This window comes from Crocodylus porosus, unplaced genomic scaffold (genome assembly GCF_001723895.1).
Source record: "Crocodylus porosus isolate Cpor-Errol unplaced genomic scaffold, CroPor_comp1, whole genome shotgun sequence".
Lineage (NCBI taxonomy): Eukaryota > Metazoa > Chordata > Crocodylia > Crocodylidae > Crocodylus > Crocodylus porosus.
Window position 1 is genome coordinate 269904187 of NW_017728886.1, and position 10672 is coordinate 269914858.

Here is a 10672-nt window from a genome sequence, read left to right on the forward strand (position 1 = left end):
ATTCAAGAGAAGGTTGGATGTGTATCTAGCTGGGGTAATGTAGGCCCAGCACTCTTTCCTGCTTATGCAGGGGGTCGGACTCGACGATCCATTGAGGTCCCTTCCAACCCTAGCATCTATGAATCTATGAATCTATGAATTGAGTCTGCTCCGCACGTGAGCTGATGCAAACTGCACAATGCTGCATGCAGTTGTACAAGCAGCAAAACGTGCGTCAGCGTGCAGAATATGGTGGTGGTGAGCTTTTGAACTGAAGCACCTTCTATGCATTTTAATTCAAAAGTGCATTTCTGCCATTTTCTCAGCACACATTTTACTGCTTATACACTGTAAGTGTTGCAGCACCAGGCACTTTTCAAAGCACCCGGTGCTGCAACACTTGCACGTGTAAAAATGCCCGCAATTTTTAAGTGATGCTTAATGTGCATTAGCCTATTTTAATGCGCATTAACTAAGTAGCGGGGGGGTTAGTGATGCTTTAATGCGCATTAAAATAGGCTAATGTTCATTAAAGCACACATGTAGACGTGCCCCTTGGTCCTCAGCTGTATCATTGCACACTATTGATCAAAACGAGCATTACTCCAACTATGTATTAAGGAGCAGAAATATTCCAGCCTGCCCAATATATAACAGTCCTTGGAGACATTCAAGCACATTCGGAGAGAACACCTTTATATCCCTGACATCTACATTTGAAACAGATTTATGTATTTAATCATTTTCATTTTCATAATATTTTGCAATATGATCTACATGCTGGTTTATTCTGCTGAATGCTTCATGCAATTAACAGTTATATGTTTAACTCTGTTTTTCCTCTACTTGATAGCTCGCAATTTTTTTCACAGCTTTAAGGAATGCGTCTAATTGCCTGACTTTTATAACATACGGCTATAACCGCCCAGATAATTAAAGCTGACACTACATGCTGAGACTAAGTCTTCTGGTTTTATAACTGATTTAAAGGGCTGGCTGTTTTTCTTGGAGATCCTCTAATTAAAATTACTGGAAGGTGGAGAGAAAACAACTAACCACTTTTATTTTTATTTTGAAAACTTTGTGCCTGCCAATATTCGCCTCTGCCTTACTCGTGTGCGAGCTACACTAGGTGCCTGGTAATAACTAGGTGGTTAGTAGTACAGAGTAGCCACTACAAAGGTGTCTCAACTAGAAAAATGAGTATCAGTAGGAGAGCAGTCAGCTAAGATCCAGTGTAGACAGAGCACATTTCCACTGCGGGGTCATAATATGCCCCAGAGCTGGAACAGAGGGAAAAAAATTGCCCACTGTTCAGCAACTCGATGCCTGTGTCAGGTTCTCAAGGGGTGGAACAGAAAGTGCAGCATGGACCTTTTCCAGCTTCAGCCGGAGGGTCAGCATCTTTGGCATATGAGAAAGGGGAGAGAAGACAGCTCGACTGGGGAGGTGAATGGTTAGAGGCCTCACAAATAAAAATAAATGCTGCAACTCTCCCACGAATTCTGACACGCACAGGATGACCTCTGAGGAACGCCAAGATCGTTGTGCTAGCCTGCAGAGCGTCACACACATTTCACCCTATGGAAATCCTCTTTTCTAGGCAGTCAGACTTGGAAAGAGTTCAGTACAAATAACTGGGCTGACTCTCGTCTGGCAAGGCATCTGCCTCCGCTGAAGTTCATGCAGCAATGGCAGTCATTTTAAAAGTGCCACATCCTCTTCTGGCAGCTGCAGCTTCTGCCATTATACGGTAGGGCTGGCATTACAAATATTCAGCAAGTTATATCAGATAAAACACCATTTTCGTTTCACCAAACGCAGGAGTTTATGCAGCTGAGTGGGCAATGCCCAGAGATGACTCGGTCGAAACAGGCCTTTTCCATTTTTGTGTTGTTCAATGGCTTAGCACAAGGGTCTTGATAAGGCTTTACAAGAGGGCAGGATCCTGTGCAAGGGCAACCCACGGACCTGGGAGTCATTGTGGACCATTTGCTAAAAACATCAGCTCTGCAGCTGTCAAAGCAGCAAATCAGGGTTATTAAGAAGGGAATTGTAACCAAAACGGAGAGTATCATCGTGCCCCTCTATAAATCCATGGTGTGCCCAGCTTCAGTCCCTGCACCTCCAAAAGGAGACAGAAGGACTAGAGATGGTCCAGAGAGGGGCAACAAGAATGAGGATGATGAGTGGCATACGAGGACAGACTAAAGAAGCCAGGCCTGTTCAGTTCAGAAACCTGGCGGGAAGGGGTATGAGAAGGGTTTACAAAGTTCTAAATGGCGAGGAGAAAGTCAGTAGGGATTTATTATAGCCTGTCTCTCACCAGACAAGAACTAGGGGCACGGCATCAAATTAGGAAGTAGGAAGTTTAAAACTAACCCTTGGAAGTTCTCTCTCACCAAGCAGGTATTAAAGGGTGGGAGTCATTGCCTCCAGAGGTGGTGGGAGCTGAGAGGCTAGCCAGATTCAAGAAAAGGGAGTAGACACATGCTTAGAGGAAAAGGACATCAGTATTGAGCACAGGACTGATGGGCACAGCCTCCAAACTGGACATCCGTAAGAACTACTTCACAGTCAGGGCGGCTAGGAGCTGGAGCCAACTTCCTAGGGAAGTGGTGCTGGCTCCTACCCTGGGGGGCTTTAAGAAGAGGCTTGATGCCTACCTGGCTGGACTCATTTGAGTCCAGTTTTTTTTCTCCCGCCCAGGCGGGGGGGGTCGGACTTGAAGATCTACAAGGTCCCTTCGACCCCACTTCTGTGATTCTATGAAAAGCCTGGGCAGACCCAGCTCACTCTCCCGCCCAGCCTCCATTCTCCGCTGCAGGATGCTGGGCAAGATGGACCTATGGTCTGACCCGGTACATGGCAGTTCTTATGTTCTCATCATTCAATTTCCCATTGCTGATGAGCGTTAATAAAAACAGCAATGCTACAAAGAGTATTAAAGACATGAAAAAGGGCACATCAAGTGTCTAATGCCCCAAAAGCCAGGAAGTTAAAGCCAGCAGCTTCGTGGTTAAAAATAAAAAAAAAGAGTCTGGTTATAAAGAAATAAAACAAGTTGAATAAATTAAATCTTCCTGGGAGTTCTCCTCTGCCCTCTTTAACTAACTGCGAGGCGCACTGTCAAGACCCGTGTTTCCGAGAGACCCCAACTCCCCCCACCTGCAGAAATCTCAGGTTTTCATAAGTAGCTCAAAAAACTGTGACCAGGACTGCAACAGGATGGAATAAACGGTGGAAGCGGGAATGAAGGGATGAATCGCAAGACCCTGTTCACATGTGACCAATTCAAGCCGCTTGCCAAGCCCATCCTGCTCCAGCACATAGGACACATAGCTTCAGCCTTCCTCAAGGGCAAAGGCAAGCAGATCTCTGCTGCGCTGTACTCAGTAGGTCCCCAGATCTGGACCATTTCAAAGCAAGAGAAGAAAGCAAGCCCCCACAGTAGGTTCTAAACACCACACCAGGCCTCCACATTTTTCCAACTATTTAGTTGGTCTTATGAAAGGCATCAGATTTACCCAAAGAACCTTGCCGACCAGGCCCTCCTCCATTCTGTTGTCCTCGGGATGTCAGGAATTGGGGGAAATGATTTTTTTTTTTTTTAAAAGGGGTAGGCGCGGTACCAGAATCTCTCCTTCCCCAAACAGCCTCAAAGATCCTCATTCATCTTCTACATGATGCTGCTGGCAAAGCTCCTAAAACACGTGGCCAACATCCCCTTGCCACAGAACGGGAAGGCAGTGCTCGTGCCGACGTACCCCGGCCATTCTGCTCCCCAAGATTTAATAATGATGTCCCTACAGACCCTTTTCCAGGTCTTAAAGGGTTTCAGGAACATAAGCTCCCATACCAGTGCCAAGGAGGATGCTGAACCCCGGAGTCCTGGCTTTCCCCAGCGCTCTCGCTTTTCCGAGCCTCACACATGCGTGTTCTTGCATGTTCGCATCCCTGTAAGCATTTACCTAAGCAGGCTCTTTCACGGCTGAATAATAGCTAAACATTAGTTGACTCTTTGCCTCCCATGTTCTGACCTTACACAATTACTAAGCTGGGGATTTGCTGAATACATTATTGAGCATTTTTTGTGCTTTTACAAGCTCTCGCTGCTGCTAATCAATCAGCAGCCCAATCAAACTCCGCTCTGGCACCCCTCACTTCCTCGCACATACAAGTCGTGGAAGAAATAGAGGTCCCAAATTGTTGCAGCTTTCAGTCTCGTCCCCGTCTCCCCCCCCTCCACCAACATATAGACAGGCGGGCACCTGGTAAACTCTATTCCACGGCAGTAATTGGATGTTGTATTCATATAGGAGCTGCTCTTCTGATTCTGCCTGTGTGCAAGTCCCCAGCATTAACCACGTTCTGAAAGAGACTCTCCGAAGCAGCTCAGTTTTCTATTATTACTTGCTAGCTGAGGGGTTTTGTGTAGATAATCATGTTATTTAGATAGGATGTTGGTTTAATTCCCTTCATTACAGGCTCCCAGGGTTGTAATTTTTTTTCTCCGCATGATGTATTCCCCGTGGCACATTTCACTCAAATCAAACACTTTACGCTTTTATTACAAACAATACCCCAGCGTCCCCCGTTATCAGCCCAGCACACACATGCACACTCCTTGCAGAGATCCAGAGGTCAGTTCTAATGACTAATCGATCTCATTAGCTTTCCTAATTAAAAACTTTACTACCGCAATGGAAGACAAACTACAAAAAAACTGCTTGCATCATATTTGAATGGGATATGAGCACCATTTATCAGCCAGGGCTCACAGCTCGTGCACGCCAGAGTGCTCTGCGCATTGCTGAGATGGTGGTTTTACTCCAAGACATGCCTCCCCCGTGAACAATTCGTACCAACCACACCCAGGGAGAAGGGGAAAAAGGGAAGGGAAAAAACCTGGCTTGGAAACTTAAGGCACCTTAGGACTGACCTTCAGAGCAGCACCTCCTTGCCTTGAAAGCCTGCAAGCGATGCTTGGGCACAGATCCTTCCCCAGGTTCTTTATGGATTCCTGATCCTATCAGCTCCTAAGGTGCCACACATTGCTCTGCCTCTTGTCAAGGTGGTTGAACAATAGCATCAAGGCTGCAATGCACCCTCCGGAGTGAAGCCCGACGAAAGGTACTTTGCACTTACACTACTTATGCCAACAACGTCGGTACGCTGGGTATGCGTTCCTCCAGTGCTCAACATCCACAAGAGCGGGAAGCGCTATTCCTATTTTATAAATGAGAAATTGAAGTAAGAGAAATAGCTTGTCTACGGTCATACCAGAAGTCAGTGGCCAAGTCAGGACCAGGACTTGGACCTCCGCACTCCCAATCCTTTGTCTCCATCATCCAGACAGCCTGAACTCAGGGCAAGCCTTGCCAGCTAGCTCGCATGCTCTAAAACCAGAAGTCATTGCTCAAGTCATCCGTGAAACATTTCAACGTTGACCTGAAGTCTTGGGAAGATCTTGCTCACGATCGAACTTCACCTGGCAAAGCCTCATCCCTACTGGAGCTACCGTCAACAAGTGGAGAAGACCCGCTGAGGCACAGCAGAAGCGCAAACACCCTAAATCTCGCAACAGCAGCACATCCGCTGTTGACCAAGCAACCCAAAGAGGAGTCTCTTGCTTGACGTGCCGTACACCGTTCAAAGCACAAACTGGCCTGATCAGACATTCACATTTCACAGCAACCAAACCAACCAGTCATGGTCATCTTTGACTTCGAAAGGCAAACAACAAAACCAGAAACATTTTCATTTAAGTTTTCCCTCTCCCCAAATTAACGAAGAGTTCAAGTGAAATGCAAAAGTGGGAAAGGGGCAAGTATCTGATCTAACAGGAAAAATACGATTATTTACAGAAAGCCACGGCTCCCTTGAAGGGTCTGTACACACACAGACATGCGCACAACTTTCACAGGGCTACGATCTTCTCTGCATCAAGTAAAAACAGAAAAAGCATCAGAGCCTCTTACATTTATACTGCACCTTCTGTCCTAAAGGCTCCCAAAAACGCGTCGAATTTTGCTTCTTCACGCCAATGACAGGAATCAGGAAGTGGGAAAGACCTTAACCATGTAGTGTGTCCTCCAGCCAAAGCCAGATTCTTCTCTACAGGCCAATGATTCCTCCAAACAAGACTGTCAAATGGGGCGAGCAATGGGACACCCGTCTCTTCCTCTGAGAGAATATTCCACAGTCTGGTGATCTCAGCGTTAGGCTGAAGAGCAAGAAAAACTGCCAAATGGTGGTAACAAAACTCTCCAAGCAGTTTATTTCTGCATTTCTTTGTTTGGGCCATGATGTTATTTCCCTAGGGACAAAATAATATCGTCCCTTGTCCATGGTTGTAATAATCAAGCAGCTTGCTCAAGAAAGATGGAAAAACAGGTGCCAGAGATTAGCTAAAACTGTAAACCAGCAGGGTAAAGAACATGAGCCACCCCCAAGATCATGGGACAATAGCTCCAAAAAGAGCATGAGTCGTCAATGTGATGAAGCGATCAGTAAAGCCAACCGCACTCTTAGCAGGTGCCTCATGAACAGGTCCAGGGAGGTGATACTTCCTTCCTATGCGCGCTGGTCAGACCACAGCTGGGTACCGCATCCAGTTTTGGGCGCCACACTTCGAGAGGGACGTGGACAACCTCGAGAGGGTCCAGAGGATGGCCACTCATCTGGTTAGGGGCCTGCAGTTAAAATGCTACGAGGAGAGATTGAGGGCCCTGGATCTCTTCAGCCTCCGCATGAGAAGGCTGAAAGGGGATCTTATGGCCGCCTGCAAATTTATCAGGGGGACAGCAAGGGATTGGAGACACTCTGTTCACCAGGACACCCCTTAGAGCAACTAGAAATAACAGCCATAAACTGATGGAGAGCAGATTTAGATTAGACATTAGGAAAAATATCTTTATGGTGAGGGTTGCCAAAATTTGGAACGGGCTTCAAAGGGAGGTGGTGCTCTCTCCTACCTTGGGGGTCTTTAAAAAGAGGCGAGACATGCACCTGGCTGGGGCTGTCTGACCCCAGCACTCTTTCCTGCCCAAGGCAGGGGGTCAGACTCAATGATTTCCTGAGGTCCCTTCCGGCCCTAAAACTCTATGAAATAAATTAAAGTACAGATTCAGCCCTCTCCCTCGTACATAATTCACTCCCGGAACGTGCTGCCACAGCGTGCCGTGAATGCCTGTGAATGCCAATAGTAAAAACAAGTTCCAAACAAAATCAGACACGTCTCTAGAGCACAGGTCCAGTGGAGGCTGGGAAACAACAGCCAGAGAGGCAGGAAGTTGGACCAGGGGACCTGTGCAGGTCCCTCCCAGCCCTCCTTTTCTATTATTCCATGTACAGAGGCTCTGGACACCCTTTAACCTAGCCTATGGTGGGGAAGGGGATGGATCACTATCTATGACTTGTTTCTAATACTTATTCTCTAAAGAGAGGAGCGGCCAAGAAAGCACCAGCCAACTGGTGGCACAGGTACCACAAGTGGCCCAGGCAACCTCTGTGTAGCATGCGACAGATGAGGGAGGGGACACAAAGCCCAGTGGCAGGTAGGGCAGGGAGCACAAGCCAGGGTGCTGGGGGTACGGACATCTTTTAATATGATACAAGAACTCATGTGCTGTAAAACAATGCACAAAAATTCATGGGTGAGTGAGGGGTTTTTGAGCATCCACAAGTTTATTTCTTCACTAGATCTATAAGATTCATGTTAGACCTGCAGCTGTATTGTTTTAAATCTGCACAGTATCCCTTTTGGATGCAAACAGGCATCTCTGTACCCTTACCATGAACAAAATCCATGCCCCCCCCCACACCACACACACACACACACACACACACACACACACACACACACACACACACACACAAACAGCGCAGTAGCTATGAACTCAGTACAAAAAGAAATAAGTTAGGAAAAAGTCATCCCTGTGGCAGGAGGTCACATGCCTTCCTCTGAAGTAGAGTTGCACATCACCGTGATTCAAGAAGGTTACAGGTTCACCAAAATGATCTAAAAACCTGGCATGATTTTAGAAGCTGAACCTATTAAGGCACCAAAAAGAAGGCTTGAGACAATGGTGAAGCTTTTCATCAATCGAAAGGGGCTCTGCCAGCTCACTCTACCGCTCAGCCTGGCATTCATGCAGCAGCTATGGGTATAATGCATCCAGTTCTGGTGTCCATCTTTCAGAGATGTTGAGAAATTGGAGAAGGTTCAGACAAGAGCCGTGGGTATTATTACTGTGCAGGGAAACAGTTGTGTTTTGATTTGGTTTCAGATTCGGCCGTTTCGGAGGACAGTGATTCGTTTCAGTGTTTCGGACCACTATCCTGTTTTGTTTTGGCTGAATCCGTTTCAAACGGGCTACAAAGAAAGCTTTGTACGGCCCTACCCAGCTGGGGCTGCAAGGCCCCAGAGGGAAGCAGGACAGGGCCATGGGTGGCTTGTCCAGGGGATTGCTGGCCTCCATGCAATAGAGAAGACCCCCACATGGATCTCTAATCCCTGTCATGCTGGGTCGTGGGGCAGGGAAGCAGCACAGGGCAGCGAGTAAGCCTACTGGTCCCTACTGTGCGACTCGGCTCCACAGGGAGCAGCGATCTGCGCCAGGGGGCTCCTCACTGCCACTGCCCATCCATGCACTGCCTGCCCCGGGTTGCTGAGGCAGCGCGAGGTGGGCACCAGCAGTGAGGAGACCCCCAGTGTGGATCTCTGCTCCCTGGGGAGCCGAGTCACGCGGCAGGGAAGCAGCATACAGCTGTTTCCCTGCAAGCATTGCACCAAAACAGCAAAATTTTCCAGAACATATAGGATGCCTCATTTTATTTCAGAGATGTTTCTGAGCCTTTCATTTAGATTTGGATGCAGTGTTCCGGGCACTGAAATGGCCTGAAACACCTCCAAAACAAAAAGATTGCTGAAATTTTATGCAGCCCTAGAAAACACGCCTTATAGGAAGAGACTCCAGGAGCTCAGTCATAGAATCATAGGAAATGAGATGAGAGTCGGGAGGGACCTCAGGGGGTCCCTGCTCCAAGCACGACCAGCCCCAGCTGCATCATCCCAGCCAAGGCCTTGTCCAGCCAGGTCTTCAAAACCTCCAAGGATGGAGATCCTACCACCTCTTTGGGTAACCTGTTCCAGTGCTTTACTCCCCTCCTTGTGAGAGAGTTTTTCCTAATAACCAACCTCAACTTCCCTTGCTGCAGCTTGAGCCCATTGCTCCTTGTCCTGTCATCTGCCCCCACTGAGAACAGCCCAGCTCCATCCTCTGCGCAGCCCCCCTGCAGGGAGGCGGAGGCTGCTGTTCAATCCCCCTCGGTCTTCTCTTCTCCAGACTCAATCAGCCCAGTTCCCTCAGCCTTTCTGCACCAATCCTGTCCCCCAGCCCCACAACCATTTCACTGCCCTCCACTGGACTCTCTCCAGTGTGTCCACATCCTTTCTGTAGTGGAGGCCCACAGCTGGACAGAGGATCCAGATGTGGCCTCCCCAGTGCTGAATGGAGGGGAAGAATCACGTCCCTCAATCTGCCGGCAACGCTCCTACCAGTGCAGCCCAGGATGCTGGTAGTCTTCTTGGCACCAAGGACACACTGCTGGCTCCTGTTCAGCTTCTTGTCCCCTGCCCCCCCAGATCCTTTTCTGCACAGCTGCTGCCCAGCCCATCCCCCCAGCCTGCACCAGTGCATGGGGTTGCTCCCTCCTCAGTGCAGGACTTTGCACATGTCCTTGCTGAACCTCCTGAGATACCCTGTGGCCCAGTCCTCCAACGTTTCATGGTCTCCCTGAATCCTAGCCCAACCCTCCAGTGCATCTACTACTGCCCCTAGCTTGGTGTCATCTGTGACCTTGCTGAGCGTGCATCCATCCCATCTTCCAAATCATTAATGAAGACATTGAACAAAACCAGCCGCAGGACTGAGCCCTGGAGCAACTTCCAAGAAAAGTGGTGCTGGCTCTTACCCTGGGGGTCTTTAAGAGGAGGCTAGATGTACACCTTGCCGGGGTCGTTTGACCCCAGTACTCTTTCCTGCCATGGCAGGGGGTTGGACTCGATGATCTGCTCAGGTCTCTTCTGACCCGAGAAACTATGAAACTATGAAAACCATATATCTGTTTTAACTAGAACAACTGGAGTGGAAGCAAGAAGTCCCACAACTTGCAGTATTCAGGAGATCAGTCATGACAATCACAACTGCTCTTGTTTTTGGCCTCAGAAATCAAGGAAAACATCATTGACTCTCACACTCCAGACCTGGTCAGCACACACGGTTGCACTAGTTACATGTACAGTTTAAACAGATTCACTAAATCAGTGCAACTGTGCATGGACACTTAAGCACTGTTTACAGTAAAAGAGCTTTGTTGGTGTAATTAAACTAGCAAACCGTCTCGCACAAAGTGCTACCAGTGTACATGGACATGTACCGGCTATGTTTATTCCCATTTCCCCAACTGCATCGAGACAGGAATAAACTAGCTACGCCTGTAAAAATGATACCCGCAGCTGACACTGCGAAGCCAGCAAAGCTTGCAAGTGTAGATCAGGACAGGAACTGATTGCACAAAGGGTTGACTTGAGTGTATTCCCATTTTATTATTCACACACACACACACACACACACACACACACACACACACACACACACACACACACACACACACACACACACACACA

At 48.1% G+C, this 10672-nt stretch overlaps 1 protein-coding gene across 1 annotated transcript in view; it reads right to left on the reverse strand.

The window, feature by feature from the left end:
• Window positions 1-10672, reverse strand: part of ZC3H3 (zinc finger CCCH-type containing 3) — a 281816-nt gene that overhangs the window by 181201 nt on the left and 89943 nt on the right. The window lies entirely within an intron of this gene.